At 37.1% G+C, this 14762-nt stretch overlaps 1 protein-coding gene across 21 annotated transcripts in view; it reads left to right on the forward strand.

Annotated features, from left to right (window-relative positions):
- The window catches only part of MYT1L (myelin transcription factor 1 like), a 309881-nt gene that overhangs the window by 190275 nt on the left and 104844 nt on the right, over window positions 1-14762 (forward strand). The gene's annotated exons all lie outside the window — the stretch shown is intronic.

The raw sequence follows: 14762 nt of genomic DNA on the forward strand, positions 1-14762 counted from the left end.
GCCCAGCCCATCACTAAACCATGTCTCCAAGTGCCACATCCAAACATCTTTTAAATACCTATATACCTAGTGACTCAAACACTCCCTGGGCATCCTGTTCCAATGCTTGATAATCCTTTTACTGAAGGATTTTTTCCCAGTACACAACCTTAAACTCCCCTGGCACGATTTAAAGCTTTTCCCTCTCATCATGTGTTACTTAGAAGAGAGCAAGCCTCACCTACCTATAACCTGCTTTCAGGTAGTTTTGCCTTTATCCTCCTTCTCTCCAGCCCCTACAACCCCACTTTCCTCAGCAGATCCTCATCAGACCTGTGAAAACATTTATTTGGGCATCTTGATGCCATACTAAGTACATAGCATAAATAGTTTATGTTTAATCTCTCCTCTGCTTATTTCAGTGTAGCAAGTGCTTTTAACCCCCCCCCCCCCCCCAGTTTTTGATCTGTACAAAAATGCCACTCTCACACCGTTTTCTTCTTTGTCGATAGGTTTAAGACTCCATCTGGATTTGATTGGAGATGTTTTCTCCCATCTTCTGGCAACTTGCATTCTATACTGTAAAGAAGTTAAGATGTCAGGATGCTTGCATTCTTTTTTCTTCATCTGTATTCAAAAGAAGAGGGAAGGATATAGTTTTGTAACTTTGAGCAGTCAATTGGAGACAGAAGGACTCCATTTTCTGTCCCAGCATTAGCACTTCATATAGGAAACAGTCATTTTAGGGGCAAATTGAATGAATCCTTCACTGATAGTAAAATACTGGTAGTAAAGAAGATGTCAGTGTTTTGTTTTGCATGAAGTATTAGGGAAGAGTGTACTCTAAACCGAGAGTATTATGAAATCTCATGAGAAAGCAGTCTTCTGAGAAGTGTAAAACAGAGCTTCTGTTTTCCCAGCAAAAGAGGATATTAAACACAAATTGCTCACACATTTCTGTGTGTTCTAGATAAGATAAATGGCTAAGGCTGGGATTGTGATTTCTCCCCTGACCATCTCCAAGTCAAAAGACCAAGTTAATCTCTGTTTCTGTGAGGGGAGAAAAAAAAAAAAGGCTTAAAGTTATTAATTCCAGGAGTGGAAATCCCCCTCTACAGAAAATACCTTCTACCATCCTGGATTACAGTGTCTAAACTTTGCTGTGTGTTAAGTGCCTGCATGTCCTTAGGTATTAGAAGAGGAGCAAACATACCACACTTGGATGTCAGAATTTCGCTGTGCAGCTGTGCATAGAAGCAGAGCTGTAATGCTTTTGCTCCCTTGATAAACCAGGAGTTCGTGACTCTGCTACCACACAAGAAATTTGCATCCCTGACAGAAGTTGAGTCGCGCCTCTAAATTCTACTCCAGTGCCTCTTGCTTTAGACCATCTTTTTTACATCAAAAGTTCATTTTTACAAAAATTACTGAATCTTTTATTGTTATTTAGTATTTGCAAGGACAGTAAGAAAAATGTACTAGAATTACTTACATTTAATGTAGACCTTGCTTGGGCATGGTTTCTTCTGGAATGATGAATGAGGATTAATGGTTTGTTGGTTCTTAGTAACCATATGTACCACTTCAGGAGAAGGGGACAAGCAAACTGTCATCTCAGACAAGAAGATGTCATACATCAAGGCATATGTGATTGATTTTCTCTGACACAAGTCTTCTAGATGTTTGCATGACAGTAGCTACCACACAAAACCTCCTGGTTCTGAAATTTATTTTTTGTAAAATTCCACGTATATCCCATACTTTGCGAAAGGCACTAGAAGATGCAAAGCCGCAGTGAGATGGGTGGCTAAATGCAGCCAGTTTACCAGGGTAACTGTATTTTATGCCTATAAAGCTTTTTCAGCTGTTAATTTTAAAACATTTCATAAATGTAACTCAGTAGGCTCAGACTGTTTTGCAGTGTTAAGTACTTGATTTCAAATGACACCAGAGGTCATATTGCTTATAGTGTTGTAATATGTTCATAACACCAGATTGACTCACAAGAGTTGGTTGTAGCAACTTTCTACCAGCACACATGCATAGGGCACAGCGCTTGGAATAAAAAGAAAAAAATAATAGATTGTTTTTCTCTCTGAAAATTAGGAATGATTGTGACAGAATGTAATTGCATGACTTTATTTTGACTGGGGATTTGGAATTAACATTTCTAGTTCTTAAAACACTTAGCTCCTCTTTTTAGTTCTGTGTGACATAAGGAATTACCAGCTTTACAGTTCTTCTGTCCCTTCCACAATGGTGAATTTGTTTCAGTGCTCCTGGCAAGGCAAGTGTACTACTTTCTGAGTTGCAGTACTGTCTCTGTAGCATCTAGGTGTTGCTTGGAAATGCTGACATTCTCAGAACTGACATGGCCTGGCTTTGCCTGGCTTATGAGACCTAAAGAGATCACAGAAAAGGACAGACTGAGAAACTGAGTCAGAGTTATAAAACAAATACCATTTTGGAAAGAATGCAAATAAATTCTGACTGCTGTGTTAACTTCAAACCTTGACAGTCAAGCTTGCAGCTTCCATTTATGTTATTAAACGGATGTAGGAGGAAGGAATGAAGAGTTAAAATGGCATTGACTAAAAGTGGAACAACTTATTTAAAATTTCAGTATTTAAGAAACACTATGAAACAGAGAAAACACTTAGCTTTTTCTGTCTACTGTAATTTTTGATTGTTCTTTAAAAATTAAAGAATCAGATTTCGAAATCAATCTCTGGAGAGGTTGGTAGAACAGTAACAGAACTGTCATGGTTAGTTTAGATTTCTTAGAAGCAATTTTTTTTTTTTTTTTTTTTTTTTAGGTATACCATGGGTTAAACTGATCCTTTGATAAGTGGGAATTTCATTCCTCTTACACCAGGGAACTTTGTGATGATGTTGCTTTCGAGCTCTATAAAATCCCACAAACTCAGAAATACAAAAGTTCATTGGCTGGTCTGAGAAATAGGGATAATGAGATTATACCAACTTTTTTTTAAACAAAAAGGAAATTTAGAATCACCTGGTGAAGAGTCAGGAATCATTTATCTACTGACTACATTGCAATATAACTGTGCATGATATCAAATAATTTGAAGTGACATCAAACCTATGGTGCTTTTCATCCCTACTTTCAAAACCTTGCAGGTATTTTTAACCCGAAGTGTCATCTTGCACCTGACCCACCTTCTGTTTAGTACATTTACCAGTCAATTAGAGATGAGACAACAGTTTTCCCCCATTAAATTTCTACATCTGGGATTTTCACTAGAAGCGTTTCGCAACATATAAGTCAGAAAATAAGCACAACATTTTGGGGCACAACTGTAAGTAGACCTTTAGTACTGAAATTGAAGACAAGGATCCAAAAAATTACCAAGTCTGTAGTTGACCAAACTGGTAATAGAAAACCAATTTGTGTATTTTCTGAAGTGCTGCCAGTTAGCTAAGCTGTGCTGCTCAGCACTTTATACCTGCCAGAATATTTCAGATTTGCAGGCTGCAGGTACCATCATCCTCTGATCCAGAAGACACAGCAGGTATTCCCTGCTCACACTAACATGCAGGCACCTCATTTCTATAGACAGCATAGCAGTCACACCCTTTCACTGAACCAATTCATGGTAGTCATGCATCCTGGACCAGCAGTGTTACTTAGTATACTGCTTTGGTTTTTCCACTTGCCTGAATGGGTGCAAGCATCATACTAATTCTCAAGCCAGAGCCATACCAAAATGAAGGTGAAGACTGGCAAGGATCCTTCTGTCCTGGCCATCAAAGTCAGGCCTTTGAGCAGAAGGAAGTGTGAGGTTTTTTACAGAGAACAAAGAGAAGTTAGTCTGATAGTTAAAGGACTGCTCTAGAGGAGCCAGGTTTGGAGCCATATGAGGTTGTTTGGGTAAAACCAACCAACCATCCAAAAAAAACCCCAAAAACCCAAGCAACAACAAAAACAAACCACCAAAAACCCAAAGAAAGAAAATCCCACCCACCTAAAAAAAAAAAAAAAGAAAAAAGATAGGGTGTTCCATTTGCTTGGCAATTTTTTCAGCCTTGTTAAAATTACTGAATTGTTGTTAAAAATAAAAAAGATAACCATACCACACCACCTGTATCAAAACAGAAAGCAATAAAGTAGCCATACATACTACAGGCATGACTTTTCTACCTGAATCAGAAAGTGTCTTTTTTGGATTGTGAGTCATATTTTCAAGATTATGCCTAAATCAGTTACAAGTACGTGCAGACATCAAGAACAGAAAAGTTATTTTAGAAGCATTCTTTTCATAGTACTTCATATTTCTTAGGGTGGATATAGCACTCGTGACTCCCAGGCTTATATACCTTCATGTTATCAGTGGGGAATTTATTATCTAAGGAACTGATGACCTGTGATGTTGCCTCAACTATTATCATGATAGTTTCCCAAATATAAAGAGTACACTTTTAACAGTAACTAACTCATTACTAGCCAAATTTCAGTGACATACTAAGGATCAAATACCTCAAACTGTTAAAAAAAAAAAGTGAAGTAACCTTTGAAGTGGCACACACTTTTTAGAAAGTTGGATTTTATCTTTAAAAACTAAAAAAATATTTTTCCTCTCTTGCCTTCTTCCTGTTACACATTCCGACTTCCAGTTATTTCTCAATTTTACTCTAAGGTCCTTGGACAAGAACGTAATTCTGGAATTTTGCTATTCAGTCTTGCTATCTTTTTTGCCTATGCATCCTTAAAACTGAGCAGCTGAAATTCAGAGAGGGAAAACTGCCACATTTCCCTTTAAAATATAGCCATAGGAGGTATATTGGCAGCAGACTTTCAATGGAAAATGCCATTTCCTCCCACAGCCCAGCTGCCACATTTAAACCATGCTGTGTGGGGCTTCCACTCTCTTGGGAGGCTATTTTCATTTGCCTTCAGAGATTCTTCTACAGTCTAATGGAACTCACTGTCAGCTATAAAAAGCAACATTATATGCCATAGTATTTTTTTTAATTGTGATATGACTTAAGTTGAAGCCTTCTTATTCTGCACTAGAATGTGATGGAATTCAGTTCGACTTTTTTGTTTGGGTTTTTTTTTACCTGTACAGACATCCTTCTTTTCATCAGATATATCAAAAAATGCTAGATTAAAGCAAAGCCATTAAGACATCTGATTTTTAAAGTTATGTGATTAACCTAGGAGGTAAGCTTTCATTTTTAGACTAGGGTATTTCTAATTCTCCTAATAATGAAAAATTGAAGCTGAAAAACATCAACTGAACATGAGATGTAGATTTGTCCTTTGAGTCTGCCAACAGCTTGAACCAATTTCTTTATGATAGGTAAGCTTGTCACTTAGTGAAAATACTACCTGCAAGACTCCCTAGTACTACAGCAAAGTAACTTCTGTGTGCTGCAGAAGGATACTAGTTCAGTAGATTATTATCACAAACAAATGTATGCCTTTCAGGGTGTAAGTCATGGCAGGAGGGAAGAGGTTCTCAATTCTTTAACAAGGAGAATTTAAAATATTTCACACTTGAATGACTCCAAACCAACCGTGCAAGACACAGAGCAGTATCCTGTGGCTTTAGCTGGAGGTGAAACTGGTATATAAGCACTGAAGTGTTTGCAGCTTGTATCACTTTGCTTTTGTAATTTTTTTCCTGTAATTTCAGATGTTTACTGATGACAGTCTTGTGTTAGAAGACTGCCTCCACACCATTATTCCTTTCCACTGGTTATATTCTTTAGCTGTTTTTTGATCAAGTAAGATTCTTATTGTTATAGTTACAGGAAAATTGTTGTATCTTTCTTAATTCTGAGCCATGTGTCTTTCTTAGTTAAAATTAAGTTGGGAGTCAGTGCTATTGTGTGTCTATACAGAAATTATAAGAAGATTATTTATGATAGGAATCAGCAGCTGATAGTATCACTATAGTAGTCTGGCATTATTGATGTGATAAAACAATAGCATACTCTATTACTCAATCCTAGAATGATAGTTTGACCTATTGTGTTGTTGTTAAATATGATCCATGAAGTCTATATCTAAGGATGTTGATTCTACTAATAGGTATCTAGACATGTTTTAAATGATGGGCACTATAGCTACATGAACCACCTTTGATTTCCAGCAGTTTATTTTCCCTGGTTTTTGAATGCTTGAACATAGCGTGCTGAATTGCTTAAAGGAAATCACATTTAAAATACTGGAATAGAAAGATGTCGTATCATGTTCAAGGCTCAAATATTGTGACTGTGCAAAAATATTTTGTAACTGCTAGATGCACTCTTGTAGCATATTCTGAGCCTTTCAAATTAACTAAAAATAAACAAATTGGAATTTGCCCTTCCCTCTACCTGTAAATAAAGTTGTCATTATCACTGAGACTGAAAACACAGGCTACTCACAAATCTGGGCGCCTTGACTACTCTAGATTATGCTTTTATTCAACTCAATGTAGCCAACATATTTTTCAGCTCTATAGAAAAATAGAATGTTTTCTTTCCCGAAGTTTTTCTTCAAATTTATGTCTTTTCTTAGATAAATGTGGACTTCAGAGTTTGGATTTAGTGCAGAAGTCAGTGTTCTTTGAGTTAGTGTAGAAATGGTCACTGACTCTGCATGTTCCATTTTTTATGTGTCTGGGTTGCATCTAAATCAACATCAAAGTGCGCAGAATCAATAACCACTTAGCAAACTTGATTATGTGCATTTCATCTAATGAATCAATGAGTCATTAAACCTGTGGTCTTTGCACTATCCTGTACTTGTTGATCAGCCCCAGTATTCAGGGATCTGGCAACAAGACATTATCAATTGTGTCTTCTTGCTCTTGAGCACACAGTTAAGTTGGGTATTTGCCATGCTAAGATTAGAGGGAAACTCCAGATTTGTCTGACATTGGAACATACAGGTAGTAGTGAAAAGATTGTGAAGCTATAGGGGGGAGAATTATTCAAGTTAAAAGATGCAGCTGTGGAAAGGAAACAGGTTTTTGGGTTTCTCATTAAGCAAGTATTATGGTATGCGGTTTTACATTCTATTAGATATTGTCTTTATAGAATCTGGACAGACAATTAAAAAGAAGAAGAAAGGAGAGAAAAATTCTTGGACTTGTCTCACTTTGAATAGATTCCTAAGTGGTAGAAATACAATCACCAACACCTCCCTTTATTGTCACTACACAAAGTGTCTAAGAAAGATAAGATGAATTGCCTCCCAAGAGACTCCTGTTTCTCTGCCCTGAGTTATGAAGGTATCTTAGCATGACATGTATAGACTTAGGTTTTGGAAGCCATGAGGTAGGTGAGAGAGGAGCCCCATCAATGACATTATTAGTCATGGGGCAATCCGATATTATGTTATTTAGTTGTATAAATACTTCAGTAACTTGAATAATCAACAACTACAGGGCATGTACTTACGTTGCCACCTAAGTTTTTAGCCTCATGATGTCTTACATGTATTTTTTGTATCTTGCTTGAAATGAGCTCTCCTTAGCTGAGTTTTCCCCTGTATTTGTACAACACGTAGAAATACATTTCTGTACCTCACTTTCCTTCACTAAACAGCTGTTGTGTTCAACCAATTAAATAAACTTGTTTGAATGGATCGATTATTGCAAAACATAAGGTTTCCTCTTAGTTTTCATCTCCCAAGAGCAGAGATTTTGGTGATGGGTGAAATGATCTCACCAGACAGAAGGCAGGTTAGTTTGTCAGTGGTCCTCCCAGGGTGCAGTAACACCAGTTTGGAGTCTTAGTGAACTGTGATGGGGAGACACTTCACATGGAGATGTATAGCGACCTATGGAATAAAAGATTCCTGCTTTGACTTAATTTCCTGTGACTGTATTAACTACATCAAAGCTATTCTACTTAATTTGTTTAAAAATACATATTTCAGTATCTGAATTTCTAAAAGAAAAAAATACCTGAGTCTTGACCTCCATCATTTCCTTCTGGCACATCATTCTATCTCATTTTTACTTTTCACTCTTTTGGCAATGCTGATTTGTAGGTACCAGTTCTTCTTTAGTGTTCATTTAGTTAAATATTTATATACATAGGTTGATCTGTGATATGTTCATGATTATTCATATGTTCAAAAAGGCTCTGAGGTGGAAAAGGATAGACTTGGCTTTTAAAACTCTATGAAGAAAGCATCATGTCTTCCTCTGCCTTTTGAGATCCAGCATGCTTCTGGTCACTTCTGTAATTTTTCTTACTTTTCCGTAATGTGGAAGAGTAAATATTTGCAACTCCAGAAGGAAAAACAGTTTGAATGTATTACATTTCACTCATTCCTGTCACTGTAGCTTGTGCCTATTAAGGTAAATTACTAGTTTTCACTGAACAGAATTACTATTGTATACATACCTAAACTGAAAAGTTGGCAAAGTTCTATTTGGTACAAATAAATGAAATAAAGATGGTGTGTTTTGATACTGCACATATAAAAGCACTTTCTGCTTATAAGTATCTGATTTATTTAATCAGAGGCAGAAACTCATGAGAAAGCCTGAAATACAAGAAAACTGTAGATATGAGTTTACTGTATTTTAAAAGATGTTTGTTAATTTAAATTATAATTTAAATACATAAAAGCATATTAATTTGGTCATATTTAAAAAAAATATTTAAGCATGTGAAACCAGATTTTAAAAAAGCACTGGCTCTGGATTAGTGCCCTAGCCCCAGCTGAGAAGACAGAGGTTTGGGCAGTCATTCTGTAAGTGGCCTTACATTGGTGCTTGGCAGTGCAATGGTAGCAAGAAGCATTCCTGATTCTGGAACAGTATTCAAGGCTCTGGCTCAGTTGCCAGCAGGCTCCTGGAAAGCAGATTTGAGTAAGCCTGTCTTCTAGGTTGGGATTCATAGCACAGAGGATGCTAGCACAGGAAATTTTAATTCATCTGGTGGGAGGCACCAAAACCAGTGTGTCCCAGCTCCATCTTCCCTTAGCCATTTCCAAAACAAAAGTCTCAAAACTCCATGTCTTGCTTGAATTTTGACTCGTTGCTTTTCCCATTTTCTCTTCTATCTTCTCTTCTATAGCTGTCACAACCTGGGAAGGTTTGACTCAACACCTCCCATATTCAAAAAGAGTATGCAGACATTATGTGGGGCATTTGCCGGGGTAGGAAAGATTCCTGACCAATGTGGCTTAGAGAAGTAATTTGTAATTTCCCACATGAAGTTTGACTTCACCACCCTGCAATTAGCACTCTCCATATGCTGCTGACCACTGCTGCTCATTCCTGTAGCAAGTTGGTGTACTTTAAGCAGTATTCAAATATGGATGGAAAATCATCTTTGGCTGAAGGAGTTTATTCTTGCAATTGAGTAGGCAAATATCTAGGCTGGAATTAATCTCTTTTTGTGAATTTATTTTCATTCTTTCATTCCTATCAATTCATTGATCCAACTTCACCAGGAGAGCTACTAGCTCTTCTTTGTAATAGTGCATACTCTGCTGGGAAGGGCTTCCTACTGGAGTGAAGGGAATTTAAGCTGTAGGGTTTGCTGGAATCTAAATATTTATTTTCAGGTCAGCTTCCATCAATTGATGATATCGTCCCTTTCAAGCTAACAGTCACTGCCATGAGAGTGGCTGGATTTGTTAGAGGACTTACCTGATAAATGCCTGTTTTCTCAGTACCCTAAAACTCTTCATCTGGAGGTCTGGACTTGGATATTATGCAGCCCAAACCAAAAATAATACCGAACAATATCCAGTGGGACAAGTATAGATGCTTTGGGAACATTCTGCCTGAAGCCTTAACCAGAAGTTTGCTTCCAAGCGTATACTTCCTAATTTGCTATCTTAGAAATGGTACATGATAAAATTTCACCTCGCAACCACTTCAGTTACTGAAATACTTATTTTAGTCTTTTTGATAACCTCATTAGATATTTGTATAGCAAATTTTTGGCTTCTATTCCCTACCAAATATTTTGGTTTCTGTTAAATTGAATTCTTACATTAAAAAAAAAGAATGAGAACACTGTTTCTAGGGATACTTCTTAGTTTGAAAAAAGGTTTCACAAAATTTTTCAAAATACTATTAAGAAAGAAAAATATAACAATACTCCAAGAAAACCTGTTACTCATATTTAGAGCATAACATTTGTATTATCTTATTTTTCTTTACTTGGGTCCTATAGCATGAGTCATCTGAAATAATAGATTCAATAGAAAAGAGATACAACTGAAAAAAGAATGCTGGTAAACATAACACATAGGAATTACTTTATCCAGGCTGGGTATTTAAAGTTGACTGAACTCTTAATAGTCATATAACCTCCCTTTCTCATTTTCCTCTGAGAACCTCCTCCAGATAAAGGTGTCATGTTCCAACTTTAGTGTGAAAGTTGTCATATTAAGGGGGGGAAAATATTGGTCAGTAATCTGATTTAGAAAACCTTGCATATTTATTTGGACTTATACTATGTATATTTAAATATATATGTTAATTGTTATGGATTAGAAATAACGACCCTACTAATTATACTGAAAATTATAATAGTAATAAATTATGTTAAAAATCAATATATTCAAGTCTAGACAAAAAATGCCTATTTCCTGAACTATATTCCTGCTGAATGTATTAGTGAGTAGCATCATAAAGTTTTTAATGGAGAAAAATTGCATGAAAGTTTAAAAAATACCATAAGTCATCTTCTAACTAAGGAGTATAAAGTTATATATTATTTCTTCCATTTCTTCAATTATTAATGTCTATATGTCCTCTTGGAGCTTATCACTATGAAATTCAACAACATTCTTTCCACAAGAATTATTCATGACAGATTCCAAAACCCAGAGATGACTGAGACACACAGCAGAGCAGTGCAGAATATTTGAAAGTGTGTCTCAGGAAGCCCAGATATATACCCTGCTGAAAGCCAAGAGAGCTGAAGCGTGAAGAGAAAGTAAGACAAACACAGCTGACCAGGGGAATACAGGGAGCAATGAAAGAATGGATGAAGGCAGACATGACACATAAATCAATGGGGTCAATGCTCTGAGCAGGGATAAACAAATCTAAAAATAACCAAATAAGGGGATGATCACAGAAGCCAAAATTGAAAATGCAGAGAAAATTTCAGAAGCTGTTAGGACAAGCAATAACAGCTTTCACAAATATATGAGGAGCAGGAGGTCAGTGGGAGAGACTGTCATCTCCATACATGGGGAAGTCAGTGGCAGTCTGCTGGGAAGCCAGCGCAGCCTTCCCCTTGGTGTGCTCACTGGGAAATCATAGGGAACACGCCAGAAACACAGAGAAGTGTCCTGGAGGCAGAATGTGAAAAATTAATGAAACAGAGGATGAGAGTGGAGCAGGTTAAAAAAGAAAAAGAGGAAAATAGGGCAGCTATTAACAGTAGGCTTCAGGTCTGGTGGCCTGTTTCCCAGGTTTCTGAAACACATGGTGAGGGGTTTTTAAACTCTTTCAGTCTATGAAGTCTTCAGTACATAAGGTATATATAATCTGTGTGAGGAATACAGTTATAAGGCAGAAGGAAGCCAGTGCAAGCCAGCATTGCAAAGGTTTTATATGAAAAATCATTGCAATGGTAGCTTTATCAAGTATAAATCCAAGTCCAGACAAAACCAGAGCCAGGGTTGCAGAATATCTGATACAAATTAACTAGGAGAGTTTACAAAAGCTGAGTGGAATTTAACTAGTGATAGGAAAAGGAGTAATGAATAGAAACTGGAAGAAAATAAATGTAGGCTGGATAGGAGGAAGAAATTTTTTGCTATGAGTAGTGAGGTTGTGGATCCCTGAAAATGTTCAAGGCCACCTTGGACAAGGCCTTGAGCAATCTGGTCTAGTGAGAAGTGTCCCTGTCCATGGCAGAGGGGTTCAAATAGATTATCTTTAAGGTCCTTTCCGAACTAAACCATTCTGTGATTCTTTTAAACTAGCGTAACCCATTTCCTTAGAAAAACTACATATTTCTAAGCCTTAATGTTGGGTCCAGCCACTACAATATACAAATACTTGTTTCTTGTAGTTGCTGATGTATCCTGAGTTTTAATTCTATAAGGAAAGGCACTGACCATAGATTCATAAAGATAAAACTAAAGTCAAGGTTCACAACTTTACTTGAATAGCTGAGTTCCAAATAGTTATTTAATGAGCTTTATAAAAGCATCAAAGTCATTCATACAGCGAAGTGGAATTGATTTCCATTGCCAGTTATGCACTTACCAGGGGATCCTGAATCCTGAGTAATGACATAGATTCTCACAAACTTTATAATATATTGTATAGAAGACCATAAAGATGTGACAAAATCCTAAAGATGACAAAAAATTCCAGTGATGATTTCTTTCTACCTTTGACCAATAATTTGTATCTAAAAAGTCGTGCAATTCTTGGTAGTTGTCAAATACAAAAATTAAACAACAGTTCAAACCAAAATAGATGTATTTGTTAGCCCCCATCCTTTGCCTCACTTCTTACATTTCTGTGAATTGCAAAAGAGATAGTTTTGGGGCATTACAAGTACTTGGTATTCTTAAATGAAAAAAGATTGGATCAGGATGAAATTGATGTTCTGGCTTTAGTGTGACAAAATGGCCATGGTTGGATGGGACTTAGAGCAACCTGATCTAGTGAAAGGTGTCCCTGGCTGTGGCAGGGGAGTTGGAAGTAAATGGTCTTTAAAGTCCCATCCAAGCCAAGCCATTCCATGATTCTATAAAAAACTATAGTTTGTATGAATGCCAGTGGGGAAAAATGTTCGCAGTTACACACCTCTGGGTGCCCTTTTAGTTCAGAGCTGCCTGAAGTGTCATCGGTGCAAAGTTCTAAGAAGGTTATAATAAGAGGAAGAAAGGAAATAATTCAGATTTCTGGGGGTAAGCCTACTCACGTCTTTGGAAATAAAGACCAGGATTTTGAGAACACATATTTAAGAAATAATGGTGTTGAAGAAGCTATAGTGAGGGTAGCATGCATCCGAAAGAGAAGGAACAGAAACCAAGAAAGCAGGACACATCCATTCAGTAAATGTTAACCTGTCTCTTTAATAATAAATAAACTCATGTGCAAGTTTCTAAAACCTGCCTGAGCCTCAGGATGTGATCAACTCTTGTTTTCCAGGATGCAGCTTCTGTTAGACATGTAAGTGAAACAGATTCCTCTCTAATTATCCAGCCATTTTCCTCAGCACAGCACACACTATGAAATTCTAGTACTGAGGAAAAATTTATCTGCCTTTTCTCAGAGCTCCACGCAGAGAATTTAAGTAGGCAGCTGCTGAAACCCCATAGCACAAGGGAAAGTACCAAAATATACCTGGAGTGGTCAGAACTACAAGAAACAGTGCTTCCTGTTCACCCCAGGTATTATGCAGTGTCCAGACTGTTGGAGATTAATTTCTGTTTGTGGCTTGACTGTGATTATGTAGAATTTTTTCCATGGAACCATGTCCTGCGTTTCCCCTTGTTTCTGGGCAGCTGGGTCCTGACCAAGAGGAGGACTCAACAGAACAAGAGGCAGGACAGTAATTTGGCACTGAACTGTAGTGGTGATCTAGGACAAGGATTTCTTCTATATTTATAGGTTTTACTTTGAAGTGTCATTAGATAGAAACAAATATAGTCCAAAGAGAAAACACTAGAAGCTTAGGGCTCCCTATTTTTTCAGGTTTAGGGCTCTTAAAATTAGTGAAGATTTGGGTTTTTGCTTGCCTGTTGCATCAGAGTTTCTTGCTTCCAGGTGCACTGGGGCTCATCTTCCATAAGAGGATGGTCTTCCACTGAAAATTCCTTCTGGATGGAATATGGTTTTGGAATCTGGAGGTTGTGGATGTATTCCCCCTCTAGCCTGCACCACTAGGCCTCAACTTTGATGCAGGTGTCTGGAATCCATATTCTGCTAGGATTACTACCCTAATCCCAAATGAGGTGCATTAGAATCTGGCTAGATGGATGTACTTAAAATTTACGCAGTATTTCTATATAGTGTTAATGAAGGCAGGTGTTTTTAGGCATGCTGGCTTAGACTTCAAAGACACCTATTGTCCCCACAGAGAGAAAGTTGCCCGTGTTGCACAGAGATCTCCTGTAGCAGGTTTTTCATGAATACCATATTTTGTGACTCTATGTTCCTTGGATATGTGTGTGCCAGGTAGACTGTGAACAAGTGATTTGAAATTTAGGTAAGACAATAGCTAAGTTAGGCACTTAAATAAAGTGATTGAGTGCTTAAATAGAATTGTTTTTACCTAAGTAGCAGTTTAAGTAATTGGGATGCATATCTGCTGGGATGCAACTAAATTGGACCATGATCAAGACTAGGAGGACACCATATATTGTAGTATGAAATGTGGTGAGGCACCAGATTTTTCAGTGGTTTGTCAAGAGAATATGAAGCATTATTAGAGTGGAAGAAAATAAGAGATCCTCAGAGTATTGGGAAAAAGGGAGAAAGAATATAACATGAAAGGGTAAGTTATTAATAGATATGCGGAAAAGGTTATGAAAAACAGTTGAAATATCCCAAAACCAGTTAATCACAGGAAGAAGATTAAAAACTGATACAGCTTGAGTAATGTTATAATCACACAATGAAAAACTTCAAAGAGGAAGTTCTTTAAACAAAAAATAATGTGTGTGTGCAGTCACTCTGCACAGAAGGTTGTAGAGGTTACACAAGGGAGTTCAGGTTCAACAAACCCAGATTATGTGACCTTTGAGAAACAAGTGGCTACTTTGGTAGAAAACTAGGACTCTGAAATACTATTTCTGTTACAATGCATTAAAATGATACATAAGA

The sequence above is a fragment of the Zonotrichia albicollis genome, chromosome 3, assembly GCF_047830755.1.
Source record: "Zonotrichia albicollis isolate bZonAlb1 chromosome 3, bZonAlb1.hap1, whole genome shotgun sequence".
Taxonomy (NCBI): domain Eukaryota; kingdom Metazoa; phylum Chordata; class Aves; order Passeriformes; family Passerellidae; genus Zonotrichia; species Zonotrichia albicollis.